The sequence below is a fragment of the Juglans microcarpa x Juglans regia genome, chromosome 8S, assembly GCF_004785595.1.
Source record: "Juglans microcarpa x Juglans regia isolate MS1-56 chromosome 8S, Jm3101_v1.0, whole genome shotgun sequence".
In the NCBI taxonomy this organism is placed as follows: domain Eukaryota; kingdom Viridiplantae; phylum Streptophyta; class Magnoliopsida; order Fagales; family Juglandaceae; genus Juglans; species Juglans microcarpa x Juglans regia.
This window is the reverse complement of record NC_054609.1, coordinates 18,736,775-18,757,329: the sequence shown is the minus strand read 5'-3', so window position 1 is coordinate 18,757,329 and position 20,555 is coordinate 18,736,775. Positions and strand designations below refer to the sequence as shown.

At 33.4% G+C, this 20,555-nt stretch overlaps 1 protein-coding gene and 1 pseudogene across 1 annotated transcript in view; one reads left to right on the top strand and one right to left on the bottom strand.

The window, feature by feature from the left end:
* Window positions 1-20,555, top strand: part of LOC121244099 (disease resistance protein RUN1-like) — a 209,133-nt gene that overhangs the window by 168,808 nt on the left and 19,770 nt on the right. The window lies entirely within an intron of this gene.
* LOC121244299 lies at window positions 12,934-17,641 on the bottom strand (annotated as a pseudogene).

Sequence of the window (20,555 nt, the reverse complement as noted above, 5' to 3'; positions counted from 1 at the left end):
TAGCGTATTAATAAAGAAACAAAAAGGCAGAAACACGAATTAGCACCAAGAAAGCTGTACCCTTTTGATTGGTTGCAAAGAAAACCAGGGAAATAAAAAGGGACCACGACTTTGAGGAAAAAATAATATCTTTTACGGACCACTTGAGTCTAGCCATTGTTTTCTCAAGCCCCAAATACCGATATTTCCAAATTTCATTATCATGTCTGTTCCTACAATTTCCCAGCAATCGCATACAACCCATGGATGTGTTTAAACTAAACAGTCAAAATTCATCGGTGCACTAAACAAAAGAATATAACTTGTAATCGAAACGATTAATTAACATGAACCGGAAAGTTGGAAAATAGTCAGAACAGATTAAAATTGCTGTAACAAAAATTCTTGATTAAAAAGACATTTAATTTAATGCAGAAATATGTTATCTGGTTCCAGTAGAGGTTGCATAAAGAGTAAAGAGTGCTTGGTCAGAGACGAAAAAAAGTGAGAGGAAGTTATTTTCGTTCCAGCGATTGAGTGCGTTTCTGACTAGCGGAGTCAGACATGCAAATCATGTTTCCCTAAGTTTATAATATATCTGAGTGCGTTTATTTTTTTATTTTTGTTATTTGCACAACAATTTTTGTAAATGAGTTTTTATCAGGATCCTCTACCCTCTCCTGTATTCTCTCTCTCTCTCTCTCTTAAGTCAATGCAAGTTTGTTGAAAAAAAAATTACAAATTGAGGGTGTTTCTATCCATCAGCCAATTTATATATATAGATTGTAGGTATAGAAATTGTGTAAGATTTTCATCTGCTTTTTCAAAGTTATCCATGTTTACTCGCTAATTTCTAGACAACATATCTTATTATCTTGTAACGAAATTATTTATAGTTAATTTATTTCAACATTTTTAATTGAACAATGTAATGATCATAGATTAGACAAGCAAATTAGCCATCTATATATTCTTTTATAAGGGTAAAATTATACCAATCCTCCTCAACGCTCAAACTATTACCCAATCTGCAATAAATGTACTACATCTTGTATAGTGAGATGAAAGTGAGATAGTAGTATGGTATATAGCATTACTCATCACTAAATTACAAACTCAATGCAAAGATAGAATTTTGTTGATCAGGTATGTATTAAGCCTCCGTTTGAATAGTGAAATGAGATGAGATAGTTTTAGATAAAAGTTAAAAGTTGAATAAAATATTATTAGAATATTAATTTTTTAATATTATTATTATTTTAAGATTTGAAAAAGTTAAATTCGGACCTAAATAGAATTATTACATTTATTCCCTCTCCCCTCAGCTTAATTTTGATCTTTTGGCAATCATTGCTTTAATATAGTTGGCTCTAAAGTCTAAAGTCTGAACACTCCCTCCCCTGTGGTCTCCAAGTCCTTTTTATTATTATTATTATTCTTATTATTATTTATTTATTTATTTATTACTTTTTATCGTCATATTTGCTTATGATGATGCAAAGCGGTATTGCTTCAGTATTCAATGACTGTGGACGTCTACCATTTGAGAAGCGTACTGTCCATGTGAAAAGAAGAAAATTGAACTGAGATTTCCACGAATCTAACCTAAAGTTGCCAAGAAGTTGCTGTTCTTTTCGTTATCAATACACTACTTCATTTATTTATTTATTTAAAACAAAAAAAGGTAAGGAAACATCATGTTTTGCATAGAGTGATGCGAGCTAGGCTGCCGCTCAATAGTGATATGCGATTAGGTAAAAGTTATCTTTTTTATTTTTCATTGTTTTAACATCTTTAAATATTTTTAAAAAATAAAAAAATATTAATATATTAATAGTCATTTTCTTAATCAGTAAATAAAATAATTAAAATAATAAATAAATACATAACCAGTCAAAATAAAAAGTTAAAATGAGAGGATATATTAATATTTTTCTTGTCCATATATGTGAATTAACACAAGTAGCGGGACTTTGATATTAATATTATTTAATACAAAAACAAGTGGGGCTTTGATGTTAATATTTTGTGTGAGCATCACGTGTGTGGGGGCTTTGTAAGCGTGTTTTTTCTTCACTGGTTGTGATATTAATATTATTTAATACAGCGACGCATTTTCGTAATCAAAAGGCTATTTTTATTTTTATTTTTATTTTTTGAAAGTAAATTATTTTATTTATTAATGCCTTCTTGTCCAGCATTTCGAATGAATTACGTAAAACTAATACTTTTGTAAAATTTGAAGAAAATAACTACATATAGCCCATCCAATGAATTATGTATTTTATAATTAATATACAGTTTGCTACAGTATCATCTTTATATCTGTGAAATACTATTTACATTTGTACAAATATTTAATTCATTTATCGATCTCTCTACTTTTTACTTTTTTATTTATTTTCTTATCTACTTTTTATTTTTTATTTTATTTGAAATGAATAAAATATATTAAAAAATATAATATTTAAATAATATAAAAAAATAGATAAATTGATGTATAATATTAATATATTATAAAAAGCAATATATAAAATAAAAATAAATAAATTTTAGTGATACAATTTAAAGGATAGAATGAAGAATCGGAGCGAGGATTGAAAAACCGACTTGAATTCAGTTTTAACATATTTACACTTGTTTTTTCTTTAAAGGTTTTCGAAATTAAAGCATTGGGTGGCCTGAGATGAGAAATGATACTTGCAATCGTGAGTCTGCAAACGTCGTGCAGTTGCTTTGAAAAAAGTGAATAAATATAGGACCTATATGAAAAGAAATTAATTTTTTAATAGCGGACCCCACTCTTTTTCAAAGCAATTGCACGGTATTTACGTATTCCACGACTGTACGTAGCATTACTCTTTCTACGAATCCAACTGGAATTTGTCAATAAGTGTTTTTTTTTTTTTTTTTGATAAATTTGTCAACAAGTTTGAACAGAGACAACGACTTCTGGTCCACGCTAATGACAAATCCCACCCAAAAGGCATTTCAAAGGCTTGTCAAGAAGTTGCTCCTCCTTTTCTTTCATTTTTCTTTCTTTTTGTATTTGTTTTTCCTTTTTCAATAATTGTGCAAAGCTGCATCTGCTTCTCTACTGAAGACTAGTGGACGTATTTTCTGTATCAAAATTGCATACACTTTTCTTCAATGGCATTCAGTTTACCCTCCTCCTCGTCTGCCTCTTCTTCTTCCACTCTTAAACAGTTTTATGATGTATTCTTGAGTTTTAGAGAAATAGATACTCGCAATACTTTTACTGCCCATCTATACTCTGCTCTATGTCAAAGGGGAACAGTTACTTATAGAGATGATAAAAGACTGTAAAAGAGGAGAGATAATTTCACATACACTTCTTAAAACCATTGAGGAGTCAGTAATTTCTATCATTGTATTATCTCCAAACTATGCATCATCAACATGGTGCTTGGATGAGCTAATGAAGATCCTTGAGTGTAAAAAAACAAAATAACAAATAATTTTACTAGTGTTTTACCATGTAGTTCCATCAGAAGTACGACATCTGAGAGGAGGTTTTGGAGAATCATAGGCTAAACATAATGAGAGGTTCAAAGAGGACCCGAAGGTGCAGAGGTGGAAGGAAGTTCTACAAGAGGTTGCCGGTTTGGCTGGAGAACATGTGGAAGACGGATAATTCTTTAACTATTATATTAATTGATCATAGAGTTTTTTTTCAAGGGAAATTTTTATTTAAAAAATTATCATGTGTTCTTTGAGCATGTGAGAAACATATAATCTTAAATGACATGTCAATTTTTTTTACCAGTCTTTTAAAATAGCATGTGCTGTCACATGCTCAATATAATGCTTTTCATTTGTATAGATGAAAATGAATGCATACATCTATTCCTATTTTCGTTATTTTCTTTCTTGTTAAATATTAACGGGACATGGACCTTATAACCACGGTGGACTTTATTGGACCTTGCCCACCTCATACCAAAGCAGTTCTGACGCGCCCCCCCCCCCCCCCCCCCCCCCCCCGGGCATAGAAAAATATAAAAAAATATTTTAAGTGCTGCTAGTGTTGTTCAATTTCGATCATTGGACATGTCCACAACTATAAATTTCACATTTTTTTCTTTTCTTTTTCATATTTAAAAAAAATAAAAAAAATACACAAAGATAAAATTCACTTCATTAACCATTGAACCAAAAAAATAAAAATAAAAAGCAAATTAAATACATGAGCGGTAAAAATGAAAAAGCAAACTCATGTGATATACTATTTTTTTCCAAAATCATTATATAAATTTATGGTGAGACATCAAATTTTAAATTTATTTTTATTTTAAAATAAATCTAATTTTTCACATCAATACACATGAGTTTATAAACTTCATTTATATTTAGGCCATGTTTGGCAATCAAAACCGTCTCTAAATTCAAAGATAAGCTTTAAGTTAAATATTGTTTCATTTCCAAACATATAACATGATCTATAGCCTTAAAACTCCTCAATATTTTCTAAAGCATTAAAAACTCAAGAAACCATTTTCAAATATTCACAAGAAAACCATCCCATAGGGTGGCTAGACAACTCATCAAACCAAGTTTTTTGGCCGCCAATGGTGCAGCCACTGTTGGGCCGGAGGCTATACAACAGTACGAGTATGGTTCTCTCTTTCGAAAAAGCATTTAACTAATAAAAAGTTTATTTATTATATATATCATCTCTTAGGACTTCTTCAATATATTTTTCATATCTAAACATGCTTTTATGATATATCTCACCACGTTTTTAAAACTATTTATCAAACTATAGTCTTAAAAAGCTTTTAAGTTTTACAACTATTTCACAAACACTCTTACACTCTACATGAAATCACCTTACATCCAAAAAAGTCCTTAAGCTCTTTAATCATCAAAGGATTTAGCATTGAACTAGCACATTTATAAATGTCACTGTAGATTTTAAAAATTTTGAATCAATCTTGCCTGCTTGCTATAAGTTCTCTCAAGTTTTTCTCTATCTTTTACTTTTTTTAAGGATAATTTCAGGTGCTAAGTAAGGTCGTGATCTTTAATTTCTTACAAATTATAACATATTGTCAAATTGCAAAAGTGCATGCCATATGCTAGGCTCATAACGGATCAGATATTACAACTTAAGATTTTTCGTTTCTCGAATAGGAAGTTCCAAATCCATTATTTTTTAGGCATCCATATGCAGGATGTTAGAAATACTAGATCAGAATGCACAGCGGAAGCGATATTACATCACAGGAAATATCTCAGATCTAGTGCGGTTGTTCCACGGATTCTCTAGTATCGTTGTTCATCCACGATCTTCACATCGATGGTAGAGTGTGCTACGTGGTAATACCAGAGCAACACTCACACGTTCCACAGCCTAGATGCCATTACAAGAGAGAACCATTTGGGAGAGAAATCGTTCTTGATGCAAGTCTATCTTCCAAAGAGGGGGAGAGACTATGATAGTCTCTCCAGTGTAACCCTCTGGCTGGCCATTAAGGGCCAGCCATCAAGCCTCATGAAGTGGCTTAAGAGCCACTTCATAACCCCCAAGAGGAGGTGAAGGGGTGCCCACTATGGGTGCCCCTTTCTTACATCTCCCACTCACACATAGTGGGCAAGACCTCAGGTCTGCATCCCTCAATATGTTCTCAATCTTGTTCATACTGGCAAATAGGCCGTGCGACCATCGAGCACAGCTGTAAAAGAAAAATGGGAGCACTATACCAAATCTCTCCGAGAGAAGACCAGCATAGCAACATCTCTAAAAGTGTCTCGTTATGCCCCGACTCATTTGGTCACATCAGACTAAGCATCTCTAATCCCTCTCGAGTCCAAATGACTCAGAGCAATGCTCAATCTCCATAAAATATGATGTACTCATAGCTATATTGCAACTCCCAAGAAGCAACATAACTTGCAGGCAATGAGTACACACCATTATCGATGTGTTATCAAATAATTTTCCCTTCGCGCTCATGTCATTTAGTTTCAGTCTAGTCGCTTTCCCAGCAATGCCTCTTTAGACCGCATCATACATGGCCATAGATAACATGCCAAAGTAGCAGACACTAAAACATCAACCTCGTGACATAGTCAAAGGTCTCCTAAGGGTATAAATAAATTAAGGTCATCAATTCTAACCTACAGGACTCACACGGTGAGGAAGCAGGGAATCATTCACTCACCTCTATTGTTAGTCACAAAAGCACATGTAGTATGAAATACATGTTACGGTGGAGTTCTCTTTCCAAAGAAAGAGCGTATATCTAATCTCAATTCATCGTACAGATCTTAGTCTAGTCGCTATCTCAGCGCCTAACCCGAGTCCCTCCATTTGCTCGCTATCCAAAGCGCCAAAGAGGATCTCGCATCTGGCTAAACCACAGGCTATATGGATTATGGGTAACCATGCACGGTCCTTAGACCTCATCTTAGCTCCCACTAAGACGACATATCTTTTGTGTCTTACAACTTATCCCTCTCTGGACAAGTACCGAGTGACACATTGTCTCATCTTTGCTCGCTCCCTCTTTATAGCGCCAAAGGCGATCGCTCGTGTGAGTGAGCCGATCTAAGCCTGTCAATATACCTTTTTCACCATAACTCCTAAATTTATGGTGAACGTGTGTGCTTACCAAAGAATGCTTTTAATCACGCCACATGATCATAGAACACATCAGTATCATGTGCATGACGAGCAATACCGTGAGATACAGAGAAATCACATGGTCAACAACAAATTATTAAACCACAACTCTCAAGTGGTGTTTAATGACCATTTCTCTCCATGCGCATTCTAATGTGTAGTAACTTTCCAAAGCATGCTCCTACCAAGAGACTCAGCTTTTACATGTAAAAGTCCTTTGCACAATCATGAAGTCAGCGATGACTCATCGCGAATCTCATTTAGGTCAGACTCACAATATAAGCCGTAGATTCTAGTCAGCAAGTCTAATTGCAATTTTTAAGAATCTATAAGGTGACCACAAATGTTATTCAGCAAACTTAATTTGCGACTTCAAGATTTCATATAAATCTCTTGCACTCAACAAAAGCATGTGAGATAACCATAATTTATTTTTCATTAAAGGTAAAGCGATTAGGGCCTTTGCCCCCAAAGACAATCATAATAGTCTAGTCATTACTTTTAATGACAATTGCATCACAAACTTACTTAACAAAGTAAGCCATATTTACCCTCTAACAAAATCTTAACCTCTAACTCTCATGAGCAAACTATAATGGAAACACCAAACAGTATAGGCAAAACTAGATTCTTTAGTATTTTCCGTCTCATTAATTGTCTATGGATTTTGAACAAGAGCTCATAGAAACTTTTTTTCTTATAAACAGTCTCACAAGACATGAAGCCTGATCTACTTTTCACAAACCTATGTCCATCACCTCGTAGTATGGAAAACCTCTTTTTAGGCGACAATTAATTATCTAAGATAACCAGTTCGCAATATCTCTTATGATGAAACTTTTTTAATATTGTCAACAGCGTTCAAAGAACCCCATTTTATTCAATAAGTCGTTTAATAAAAAAAAAGGACTAGGTACATTAGGTATCTTTGAATAGATGGTTTGTTTAGGTCGCATGTAAACAGTACCAGCAATATTTATTCGCTTTATGTACCAAAATAGTACTAGCAATAATCATGCGCTCAAAGTACTTCATGCCTAAACATCACAAAAGCTAACCATCTAAATCTCCTATGAGAATCAGCTATTTAACACCTTCAAGAAAAGTTTCAATGAATATGGGATCAATGGCTATCTAAATGCAACTCAATTAGTGCCAAGAGATGGATCTATACCTCTATCAACTCCATTTTTCCTTTGTCAATTAGATCAACAACCCTAAGTTAGATCATATAAGTGAAGCGAATCTAAGATTTTTTATTGGGATTCCTACTATGTGAATTCAATACCTTTAGCGGAGCCATATTACAAATATTTTCTTCTAGTCTCTGAACGACGAGAAAATATTGATATAAAGCTACCACGCTATTTAAGAGGATCCTTATATTCTATAACTTTTGGGAGTCACTATCACTAATGGTACACCTTAACTCAAAAATATACTCCCACTAGTTGTTAAATTACTCCCACTATTTTCGGCGATCTTATATAAAAAGAATTTTGAAAATATTAAGTTTAAGGTAATGTGGAATGAAACGTGATGAAAACGATGAAACGTGATGAAAACGTTCTTTCCAAAAAATAAGTGTTACAAAAAATCCACAATTCCCCACCCTCGCCGAAAATACGAGTAATTTCCTTGACTCAACTAAAAAATGATCAAGCTTAGATCCTCTCGATTTTTAATAGAATTCACGTTTGCACAAAATAATCACTCAGCCTTTCTCAAAAGCGAATGAACTCGATCTAAGGATGACAAATAAGAATTACGGCCGCAACCCCATATTACATCAACCCAAGTGTGATGTAACAACTGCTTTGCGCCATAACACCATTCTCAGGAAGTCAATAAACTGCGAGATAATTGTTCTCATCATATAACTTATACGATTGCGATTTTGAAAATATTTTAACTGAAAAATATATTTTCCTAAAAGCAAATTTTGGATCGCATTTATATAATGAAACAATATTTTTATTATCTAAGTCCTTAGTGTGCATGTATAGGAACTTTCACATAGAAAATGCTCATATTGCCTTTTCTCTTTGACTCTTCTAAACCAAGGAGAGGGATCTCATTAGCGAAAAAATCTTCAATTTTTCAAGCTTCACACCCATCATCCTATGCCTTCATGGCATATTTTAATATATCATTTCCCCACTCGAGAAATAATATCACTGAGTCAATGAGTGACCATCCAACTTCTAAACCTCTAGAAATTCTCACTAACACCACTCTATGAGTCTTAAATCAAATTAGGTATAGACTTCTTTATTATTGCATTAAAAGCACTAAAAATATCACTTTGTGCAAAAAATGCAGTGTGTGACGTTTTAGTCGCTAACTAGCAATATTTCTTCATTTCTCGCTTACTCAATATTTTCATATTCTTCAATCCACTATAGGAGAGAAAAGAATAAATTTATGAGAAATTATTTTAACCTAAAACCTATCTTGCATCAGTGCAACCACGAGCAAGATTTTTAGGCTTAATTTAAGTCATACCTAATCATTCAGACTTTTGCCACAGTTACCAGGCAAACCTCCAAGGTGCTTGGTATTACTCTCAAGGGGTGCTCCTAAGTTCATATTTCTGCAAGAACCTATTTGCTCTCGCTAGAGAGAAATAAAACTTGAGCAAGATTATCAGTACAAATACCACATAAAGGTGCACTGATAAAATCTTTAAAAAATGAATGTGCCAATCAAGAATGTCCTCAACACGCTTGCACACTCAGATTTTAATATCCTTACTCGCTAGACATACTAGCAAGTTTTAGAGAGTATGTTCTTATCTCTGAGTAATCTAAGTTGCTTTAATATTATAATGCTCAACCTCAAAATATAGGAGCAATTAATCTTTGCGTTACAAAAACACCACGCAACTTCTGTTATTACCCACAAGATTCAAAGGTAAAATAGTGGTTTAGCTCTATCTGACAGTTGATCCCATCAACTTCCATAAAAATTGTAGTGCATGCGTCCTACGCGCACTTCCAATTTTACTCTAGACCTTTTAGAGGTTTCATAATAATGACAGTTTAAGACTATATGACACTCATAACAATCTTTATTTGTTTCTAACTACTGCTCATGGAGGAGATTAATGCGACGATTAAGTCGTATAAATAATCTCTAGGCTTTTTTCATAGTTATCTCAAAGTTACTAAACTATGCGCATCTAATTACATACACATTTAAGAAATTTGCCGCGTTAATCTAAGTCAGAACAAAAATAATTAATACACGTCGCAAGATCAAAAATTCGCTAAGCTTCCTAATCATCTCTTGCGCCTCAATGTCTAATTATTAATTTCTAACTTAATTTTCGCGCAAATTTATATCGTATAGGAGATTAATTACAAATCAATCTCAACCATACTCCCACTAGGATAAACAATCTACCGAGTTAGTCACATGAAAAAAAAAAAATTCTTCCTTGATTGAAGAAATCAATATGAGCCAATCATAAGTATGGACTAATCAAACTCGGGCTACTTAATCCTCTAGTTTATCACATTCTAAAAAACTGAAGACAATTCTAAAAAATAGTTTAACAATACAAGTGATAAAATAAGCTCATACATTTACATGTAATTACAATACATGTACAAAAATAATCACATCACATTTGACCCAAATAATTATTACTCACAAATAATAATAACGTAGGCAATTTATACTATAAAAATAAAAAAGCCTAACAAATGTGGCAAGATTTATCTCATAATCTCATGGTATGCATATATTCAATAACCATATGCAAAAAAAATTTTAGAAAAATAAATATTATATGCCACAATTACATGTTGAATTACTAAATAAAATCAACATAGAAGCACTAACCTCTAGCCCAATGGTTAAGCCCATTGACTTTGTGTATTAATGAAGTCTTGGGTTCAAAACACCACTAAGCATTTTGTCAAAAAAAAAAAAAAATTTGTGCCACTGAATTTTGGACAGCAAATGGGCCGCACCCTCATGGGCCCAACTACTGTGCAAGCCTGAGCCTGCTGGGCTTGCGGCCCAAATCACCTAGTGACCTTTTTTTTTTTTTTTAAATGAGTTAGACTGCATTCTGTAAAAAAAAATATATATATATATAGTTGGGCTTTTCTTTTTCAACCGAAATAAAACAAATAGTTTTGCAGCTCACAGCCCATAAAAAAAATTTAAACTAAAACTGTTTTTCTTAAATTAAAACAGATGGGTTTTGCTAAAAAAAATAATAGGGGCCAGACCCAGAACTAGATTTAAAAAAAATAGGCCCAACTCATTTTAAATCCAGCCCAAACTTCATCACAAACTAATGAACATCACTGTTCATCTTCCTCCTTCAGCCGACTGTTCATCTTCCTCCTTCAGCCGACGGATACAGAGAAACTTAATCGGAAGAAAAAAAAAACATGTAACCGCCGCCGCCACCCTTTCAAGCTTTCAGCCACTGCGCTAGGGCTCCCGTCGCTCACTGGTGCGCTCTGCCCCTGGTGTGCGCAGCACCTGGTGCTCGCCGCACCTGGTGCGCGCCGTTCCTAGTGTGCGCTGCCCCACCCGGCGTAGCATGCAGCTTCTGCATAGGCTGCTGCATCGCCGTTTCACGCAGCTCTGGGTGCGGCAAAGCATACCGCACCAGCCAGGTGCTTTGGTTGAAGCCGTTGTGGGCACTGCCTGCAGCTTTGCCACTTGCCGCTGGGCCCCTAGTAGCGCTGCACCTGGATGTGCATAGTGGTGGGACTGAAACCGTGTGTGCGCAAGCGCTCTTGGGTGCGCAGTGCACCTTTGCAGCGCGGCGAACCTCCACGCTTTGGCATGCTGCATCGGTACCAGGTGCCACCGCACCTTAGGTGCGTAATGCACTAAGGGGCAAGCAGCTCCAGGTCGTGCACGTCACACCTGGGCGTACGCAACGCTTCCATGTGAAGCAGTCGCTGGCCGCGGCTTTGTGTATAGATATTTTCAGTCCACGTCTGCGGCACCGCTTGGAGGTGCACGGTTGTAGCACCCTTGGATGCATGTCATGTGGGTGCAACCAACCCTCTAGTGGACGCAGCACCGAGGTGTATAAACACCATCATGTGCGCGACACATCACGGTGGTTGCAATGCCGCATGTGAACAGCCACACCAAGGTCGTGCTCCGCTTTGTGTGGGTCTCAGTCACTGCCTATGCAGCGGCACTACCACCGTAACGACCAACTCGTCGGCTCACAGAGGTTACTAATCATCGTGCTCAAAAAAAAATTCACATAACAGAAAAAAATATTCTGTAAAAGAAATCACTACGAGCACAACAAAAATAAATCGAGAACAACCCATTGGGCTCTGATACCAATGTTAGAAATACTAGATCAGAATGCATAGCGGAAGCGATATTACCTCACAGGAAATATCTCGGATTTAGTGCGGTTGTTCCACGGATTCTCCAGTATCGCTGTTCATCCACGATCTTCACATCGATGGTGGAGTGTGCTACGTGGTAATACCAGAGCAACACTCACACGTTCCACAGCCTAGATGCCGTTATAAGAGAGAACCATTTGAGAGAGAAATCGTTCTTGATGCAAGTCTATCTTCGAAAGAGGAGGAGAGACTATGTAAATAGCATCTCTAGTCTAACCCCCTGGTTGGCCATTAAGGGCCAGCCATCAAGTCTCATGAAGTGGCTTAAGAGCCACTTCATAACCCCCAAGAGGTGGTGAAGGGGTGCCCACTATGGGTGCCCCTTTCTTACACAGGAGAAGCGCACCAATTAGCTAACCGAAACTTTATCACACTTGAAGTAATAAATGATCTGACAAAAAAATGTCTTTAATGTAAAACCCTACAAACAAACAAGAACATACATAAATCCCCAATCTTCAATGTAGTGTTTCCTATCTAATTAATTCAGTAGAATACTATAAAAGAAAAGCACAATTATCCATCAGCCACCAAAGGCGCCATAGACTCTCCATGAATAAACCTGTCTTCCTTGTTTGTTGTCCTTACATTGGTTTGGTTCATGCTTTGGGTAGGTTTTGTATCTCTACATTTCTTGTCCTACATTGGTTATGGCTTGTGCATCCGTGCACTGTGCTGATCTTTCTACAAGATTTTTTGTGCTGCTATGAACAACTGTATTTGCTTTTATAGTTCTTTAATTTTGTGGTAGTCATGGCCATTGTAATTTAAGCAAGTTTTTTTTTTCAAGGGTAAATGTCTTTTGTGCTCGGTGCAAATTTTCTCTGATAATGCCCGCTCCATAATGAAAATTATTTATCTAGGAAACAGGTTATGCACAAAACCGTGCCAAAATACATATGCAAGATGCTTATTAAAAATTACCCAAGTAAAAATAACAGCCTGATTCACAGCACAAGAATCCAAGAGCAGACTGGACAGGAAACTTCATGGAATGAGCACATTAACTGATAAATAATGGAGTAACAATTAGCGACCTTATACTCTGCCCACAAATATCAAAGTAGCCTAGACCATACGGAAAATCCGTAGGCATGCATATGAAAGATCGATTTACAAATACCCCACGTATTCAGGCTTTCTCAGTACTGCACACTCAACATCATATCACAATTCTTCAATTATTTTACAAGCAATGCAGGCAAACACCTCCCCACGATCATAAGAAATATTGGACTCCTGTCCTGGGGCCTCTCATCTGGTTGTTCTCCTCTGTTTCAGAGAAATACTTCACTTCTCTCTCCATATTATCACTGAAACTCAATATGGAAGCCACATTCCCGCAACGATAGCAGTAATTTGGTGCAGACCACACAGTTACTAAGCCTTTATCTTGAGGCCTTCTTGTGCAAGCTGGTGTGCTCGACAAACCAGATCAAGATTGTTTATGTGATTGAACTCAGAAGTGACCCTGGACTCAGAAAGCCAACCAGCTCCACGTGGACTAACTGCCCACGTTTCAATATCCTCAGGATATATCACTCCACATGGGATCAGAAAATGGCCCCTCATGCGGAATTTCACAATTTCGTTCTATAACCCGTATCTGATCAACTGTACATGTTCGAATGTCAGGAGAAAGACCACCATGGACACAAAGCACAGTTCCGTCAATAATTGCTGAGAGTGTCAAATAGTCAAAAACGTCTGTACAATACCGCCATGCATTGTAATTTAAGTTATGTTTAGGTAGTAAGGTGATCTTAGATGATCTATGAATAATACTGAAAAAGTAATAATAAAATATTAAATAATAGTGAAAAGTAGTGAAAAAGTAATGATAAAATATTAAATAGTAATTAATAGTAGTGAAAAGTTGTAAAAAAATATTGATAAAATATGATATCACTCCACTACCCAAACATGGCCTTAGAGTTGCAAATTGTAGCCAAACTCGTTTTTCCCCAGTGGCCCAATGGTGTTTTTTTGTTCCATTTTTATTGGTTTCATACTAATTTATTGTTATTGAGTAAGCAAATCTGAAAAAAAAAAAATCTTGTAACTAGACCTTGTGGAAGATCTTCTACATCAGCTAGTATAAAAATTTATGTTAGTCTTTTTTTTTTTTTTAACTTTTTTCGTAATTGTAATGGGTGATACTATAGTTGATGTGTTGATAATGAAACTCCATATCTTTTTATGTGAAAAAGGTGACTCATTGAATGTTCTTTTTCCCTGTATTGGCTGGAATGAATATGAATTTATGTGTAAAATCATTCAATGGGTGGACTCAACAATAGCTAAATCTAAAGACCAGTTAGACATTGCTGAGTATCCAATTGGATTAGAGTTTCGTCTGAAAGACTTGAATACTAATTTAGAAATTGGAAGGAATGACATTACTCTCATGTTAGGGATTTATGGAACTGGTGGAATTGATAAAACAACTATTGCCAAAGCAATCTTCAACTCAATTGGACATCAATTTGAAGCTAGATGTTTTCTAGCAAATGTTAGAGAGATGTCGAGTCGAGAGGACGGTCTGGTCAAACTGCAAGAGAAACTTTTTTATGATCTCTTAGGAAACTTTGGAAGTTTTAATATTGATGATCATGTTAGAGGTACTAATGTTATAAAGGATAGGCTTTGCTCTAAAATGGTACTTATAATTCTTGATGATGTGAATGAGTTTCGCCAATTACAAGAACTAGCTGGCAACAAGAGATCAACATCTATTAGCTTATCATCAAGTTGATTCAACGTACCAAGTGCAGGTATTGCACCACAACCAAGCTATTCAACTATTTAGTTGGCACGCATTTGAAAGAGAGAAGCCAGATGAAAGTTATGTAAAACTCACAACATGTATAATAGGTTATGTTAAGGGCCTTCCACTAGCTCTTACAGTACTTGGTTCAAATTTGCGTGGTAGAAGTATACAAGAATGGAAAAGTGTATTGGAACAGTATAAAAGAAGTCCTCATAGGGATAATTATGAAATTCTTAAAATAAGCTATGACAGGCTGGATGATAATGAAAATGATATTTTCCTTGACATTGCATGTTTCTTTCATAGGAAGTTTGTTGAATATGTCACGACAATACTAGACAATTGTGGTTTTTCATCATCTTTTGGCATTGCAAAGCTCAAAGATAAGTGTCTCATCAATATTCGTGATCAGCATTGGCGTGATCAGTAGTGGGTGGAGATGCATGACTTATTGCAAGAAATGGATAAAGAAATTGTTCGACAAGAATCGAGTAAAGAAGCTGGTGAACGTAGTAGATTGTGGTCTTATGAAGATGTTCGCCATGTATTAGAAGAAAATACGGTAAGATCACACTAATAAAAACCTTTGAATTTACGGTTGTTTTTTGTCCGCACGTGAATCTCCCAAAAAAATGTTGAAGTTAAAAATGTTGAAGTAACTCGTTGGTGCATGTGTGTGTATATATTATATATGATTATATTTTCTTTTCTATTCGTAAGTACTATGACCAATTCAACTCAGACTCATATTGTTAAGTTTTCTATATGGAAAATGGTTAACATACAACTCTTGCAACCTCTTATTAAATTAAGAACAGTTTTGTAAAGTTAAATTTTATTTTTATTGAAATGGCGTACGTGTTAGCTTTAGTTGATTGCAAAATGGATTATAAAAGAGTTTCTATGTGTATCATGACCATTTATATATAATATATATGCTCCCGTTAAAGTTAACAATTTACTATTCTTAAAAGAAAATCCAATTCTCTCCTCAAACTTAATTTATTTTTGTGAAACTCTATGTAGTTTACTATTAAACTTAATTTAGATCAATGAAATAGACAAATAAAAATAAAAAATAAAAAAAACTTAAATTAAAAAAGGCCACTTTTGGTGGCGTTGTAGCAACTTCATCATACTATTAAATCTAACAATTTTTTTAAATTTTAAAATAAAAATAATATTAAAAAAATATTTTAAAAATATTTTATTTAACTTTTAATTTTTATCTCAACTAAATTTATCTCAACTCATCTTATCTCATCTCATCTCATTTCATTTTATCTCCATCAAATTCTAGAGTAGTTGGTATTACATCGTTGTCCTGGAAATAAAGAAGAGAGTGAAACTTCATAGCAACTTTCAGCTGGATTCGTGGAAATCTCATGCCCCTATGGCTTTGATTACGAAAACGCCCTTCTGTTTTAAATTATATTAATATTGCCGGTGCAGTTTAGACCGTGATATGAGATGAGATGTAAATAAAATATTATTATATTATTATTTTTTAATATTATATTATTTTAAAATTTAAAAAATTAAATTATTTATTATATTTTATATAAAAATTTTAAAAAAATTAAATATATTTATAACTATGAATTATATAACCGTCGCATAATCATTTTTAAAAAAATAAATAAAATATAAGATTCATATAAAAAAAATTAATTTTTTAATAATAAACCTTAAACTTTTTCAAAATAATTACGCAGCGTTTACGCACTTCACAATTATACGTAGAATTATTCTTTAAAAAAATTATAATAATATGATGAGATGAATTCATAAACTCATGTGTATTGAGTTTAGTTGTATTGATGTGAAAAATTAAATTTATATTACAATAAAGATAACTTTAAAATTTGATATCTCACATAAATTTATATAATTATTTTTATATTTTTCTTTTAAGTCGGTGCCCTCATCTTTGACGTGGGAGGAATTGATTGCTATATTAAGGTTGCGCGCGTTTAGGTATTGAGAATACAAAATAAGAAATATTGCGACCGAAGGCCTACGAGGTGATTTAGGATATTTTAAGAATAATAATGAGAAATAATAATAAATTATTTAATAGTAGTAAAACGTAATAAAAATTAAATAAATAATAAAAATTAAATAAATAATAATAATAAAATATTCTCAAAATACTTTATTATCCAAATTAGTGCCTAAATAATTGATACAAGGTGGGCACAGCCCAGTAAAGTCACCGTGGTTATATTTAATTTAGCTGTTTGTATATTTAATTTTTTTTTATTATTTTTTACTCAATTATTAAGAAAATAATTTTTAGTATATTGATGTATTTTTTTATTTTTTAAAAATATTTAAATATATTAAAAAAATATGAAAAGAAAAATAAGAAAAAAATAAAAATACAAAATATGTCTATCAGTCAAAATAAGTGAGTTAAGCGTGACTCTTTTGGATACTGAAACGATTATTTTGGATGATTTGTAAATAATAATAATAATAATAAAAATAATAAAATAGTAAATAATAATCAATAATTAATAATAAAATTAATCAAAAATAAATTCTTTTTACTGTGTGAGATTTTTTTTTTTACTGCTTATGTTAGAGAGTAATGAGATAGTTTGAAAACTTATATTTACTTGAAAGCAGTTTCAACAGATTTACACCTGTTTTTTCTTTATTGGTTGTTCTGTATTAATATTAATTTATTTAATTCACGAGAGACGCGGTTTTGGAATTAAGCGTTCGGTGGCCTGAGATTTCCACGAATCCAACTGCAACTTTTCAATAAGTTTGAACAGAGACGTACAATGCCTTCTGGTCCACGCTAACGATAAATGCCACCCAAAGCTCCATAGGCGACATCTCCGATTAAATAAAATATTATTAAAATATTTTTTTAATATTATTATTATTTTTAAAATTTAAAATAGTTAAATTATTGATTGTATTTTATGTAGAAATTTATAAAAATTATAATGATGATATGAGATAAAAATTGATTGTGATTGTGAAAAATGAATAGTGTAGGATATGATTTCAAATTGAATGATAATTTGAAGATTTTTTTGTTCTTTCTCTCATGTTTAAGGAGTAGGGTTAGACAATAGCTAGGCAGCCTTCTTTTTAGGTTAATATCGATCACTTAATTACAAACTCAATATAAAGATATAATTTTGTTGATCAGGTAGTATTAAGCTCCTATTTAAATAGTGAGATGATTTTAGATAAAAGTTAAAATTTTAAAAAAATATTATTAAAATATTATTTTTTAATATTATTATTATTTTAAAATTAAAAAAAAATTCAACTTAATTTTGATCTTTTGGCAATCATTGATTTAATATATATAGTTGGCTCTAAAGTCTGAACACTCTCTCTCCCGTGGCCCGTGGGTTTCCAAGTCCTTATTTTTTTTTCGTCATATTTTCTTATGATGATGCAAAGCTGCATCTGCTTCTGTATTCAAGGAGTGTGGACGTCTACCTTTCGAGAAGCGTACTGTCCACGTGCAAGAAGAAAATTGAACTGAGATTTCCACGAATCCAACCTAAAGTTGCCAAGAAGTTGCTGTTCTTTTCTTTATTAATACACTGATTCATTTATTTACTTTTTTTTTAAAAAAAAAAAGGTAAGGAAACATCATGTTTCTAATTATATTTTATTTAACTTTTAATTTTTACCTTTTATTTAAAATCATCTCATCTTATCTCAATATCTAAATTTTACCTAATAGTCACTTTTTTAATTAATAAATAAAAAAAATTAAATATATGAATAATCAAAATGAAGGAATAAAATGAGAATATATATGAATATTATTCTTATACAAATATGTGAATTAACACAAGTAGTGGGACTTTGATATAAATATTATTAATACAAAAACAAGTGGGCTTTGATATTAATATTTTGTGTGAGCATCACGTGTGTGGGGGCTTTGTAAACGTGTTTTTTCTTCATTGTTCTGATATTAATACTATTTAATACATCGACGCGTTTTCGTGATCAAAACGTTGAGTGGCCCGAAAATTACAAAGAAGTTGCTACTCTTTTCTTTATTTTTATTTTTTGAAAGTAAATTCTTTTCTTTATCAATGCATTATTGTCCACGCTTAGAGGAGTGAAAATTTGACTTGAATTCAGTTTTTTCTTTAATGGTTTTCGGAATTAAAGCGTTAGGTGGCCTGATATTTCCACGAATCCAACTGGAACTTGTCAATAAGTTTGAATAGAGACAACGATTTCTGGTCCACACTAACCATAAAACCCACCGAAAGGCATTTCAAAGGCTTGTGAAGAAATTGCTCCTCCTTTTCTTTTTTTTTTCTTTTTAATTTATTTTTCCTTTTTCAATAATTTTGCAAAGTTGCACCTACTTCTCTACTTAAGACTAGTGGACATCTTCTCTGTATCAAAATTGAATTGCATACACTTGTTCCTCAATGGCATTCAGTTTACCCTCTTCCTCATCCGCATCTTCTTCTTCCACTCTTAAACAGCCTTACGATGTATTCTTGAGTTTTAGAGGAATAGATACTCGCAATACTTTTACTGCCTTCTATACCCTGCTCTACGAGATAAGGGAATCAAAGTCTACAAAGATGACAAAGATCTTGAAAGAGGAGAGATAATTTCACCTACACTTCTCAAAGTCATTGAGGAGTCAATGATTTCTATCATTGTATTATCTTCAAACTATGCATCATCTACATGGTGCTTGGAGGAGCTAACGAAGATCCTTGAGTGTAAGAAAACAAAACAACAAATTGTTTTACCAATATTTTACCATGTAGATCCATCTGAAGTACGAAATCTAAGAGGACGTTTTGGAGAAGCTTTGGCTAAACATCAGGAGAGATTCAAGGAGGACCCAAAGTTTGATGGGGGACAAAAACTTGGGATGACTCTCATACCAAATTGACTTATCCATGGTTAGATGATTATTACAGTTAGATATGCAATAGTGATCTAAAATCCAGCTTTAGGAGACAGACATCCAATCCAGACCCTGTGTTTCATTCCTATCAAGATTAGTCAAATAAATCCATATTGATCGGGCATTTTGAGTTGGGTATATATCATTGTTGGATCTGAACTCCACTTTTTTGTTTAAAATTTTGATTGGATGATTTAACATGGATCATCAGGTCTGTTTGTCTAAATTCATGACTCATGCTGTTTATCAGACTTTGTTAAAACAATTTTTGAGCGACTTTCTCTTGTGAGAATGGATTGGAGTCAAGCTTTTAGGTTACCTGTTTTTTTATTTTTATTTTCAGTACTGCTTTTGTTTGTTTTGGAAAGATTATCAGGGACTTCTATCTCACTAAATCTTGTATCTTCGTGTAACTGTTTAGTTTATCTATGCAATGCTTAACTTGTGTTGAGGGAATAAAAAAATAAAAATTCATGACTCATGAGCTTCAATCGGACCTACGAAAGAGAATAAAGAGTTAAAAGAATCGACGTCGGTAAATGATATGTACTTGTTAACTAACTTGGACATGATTATCATAAATTTCAGTCACTTTTCCATACAAGCACTGTCTAATGGGTCTAATTGTTAGAGTTTGGTAGAGTTTGGATAATAGGAAGAGATAATAGGGTTTTTTTGTTTTAATTCGATAATGTAATCATAGATTAGACAAGCAAATTATCCATCTCTATATTATTTTCTATGGGTAAAATTATACCAACCCTCCTCAAAGCTCAAACTATTACCCAATTTGCAATTACCCTCTAAACTATCGATATATTTGCCTCTTAAGTACCATAA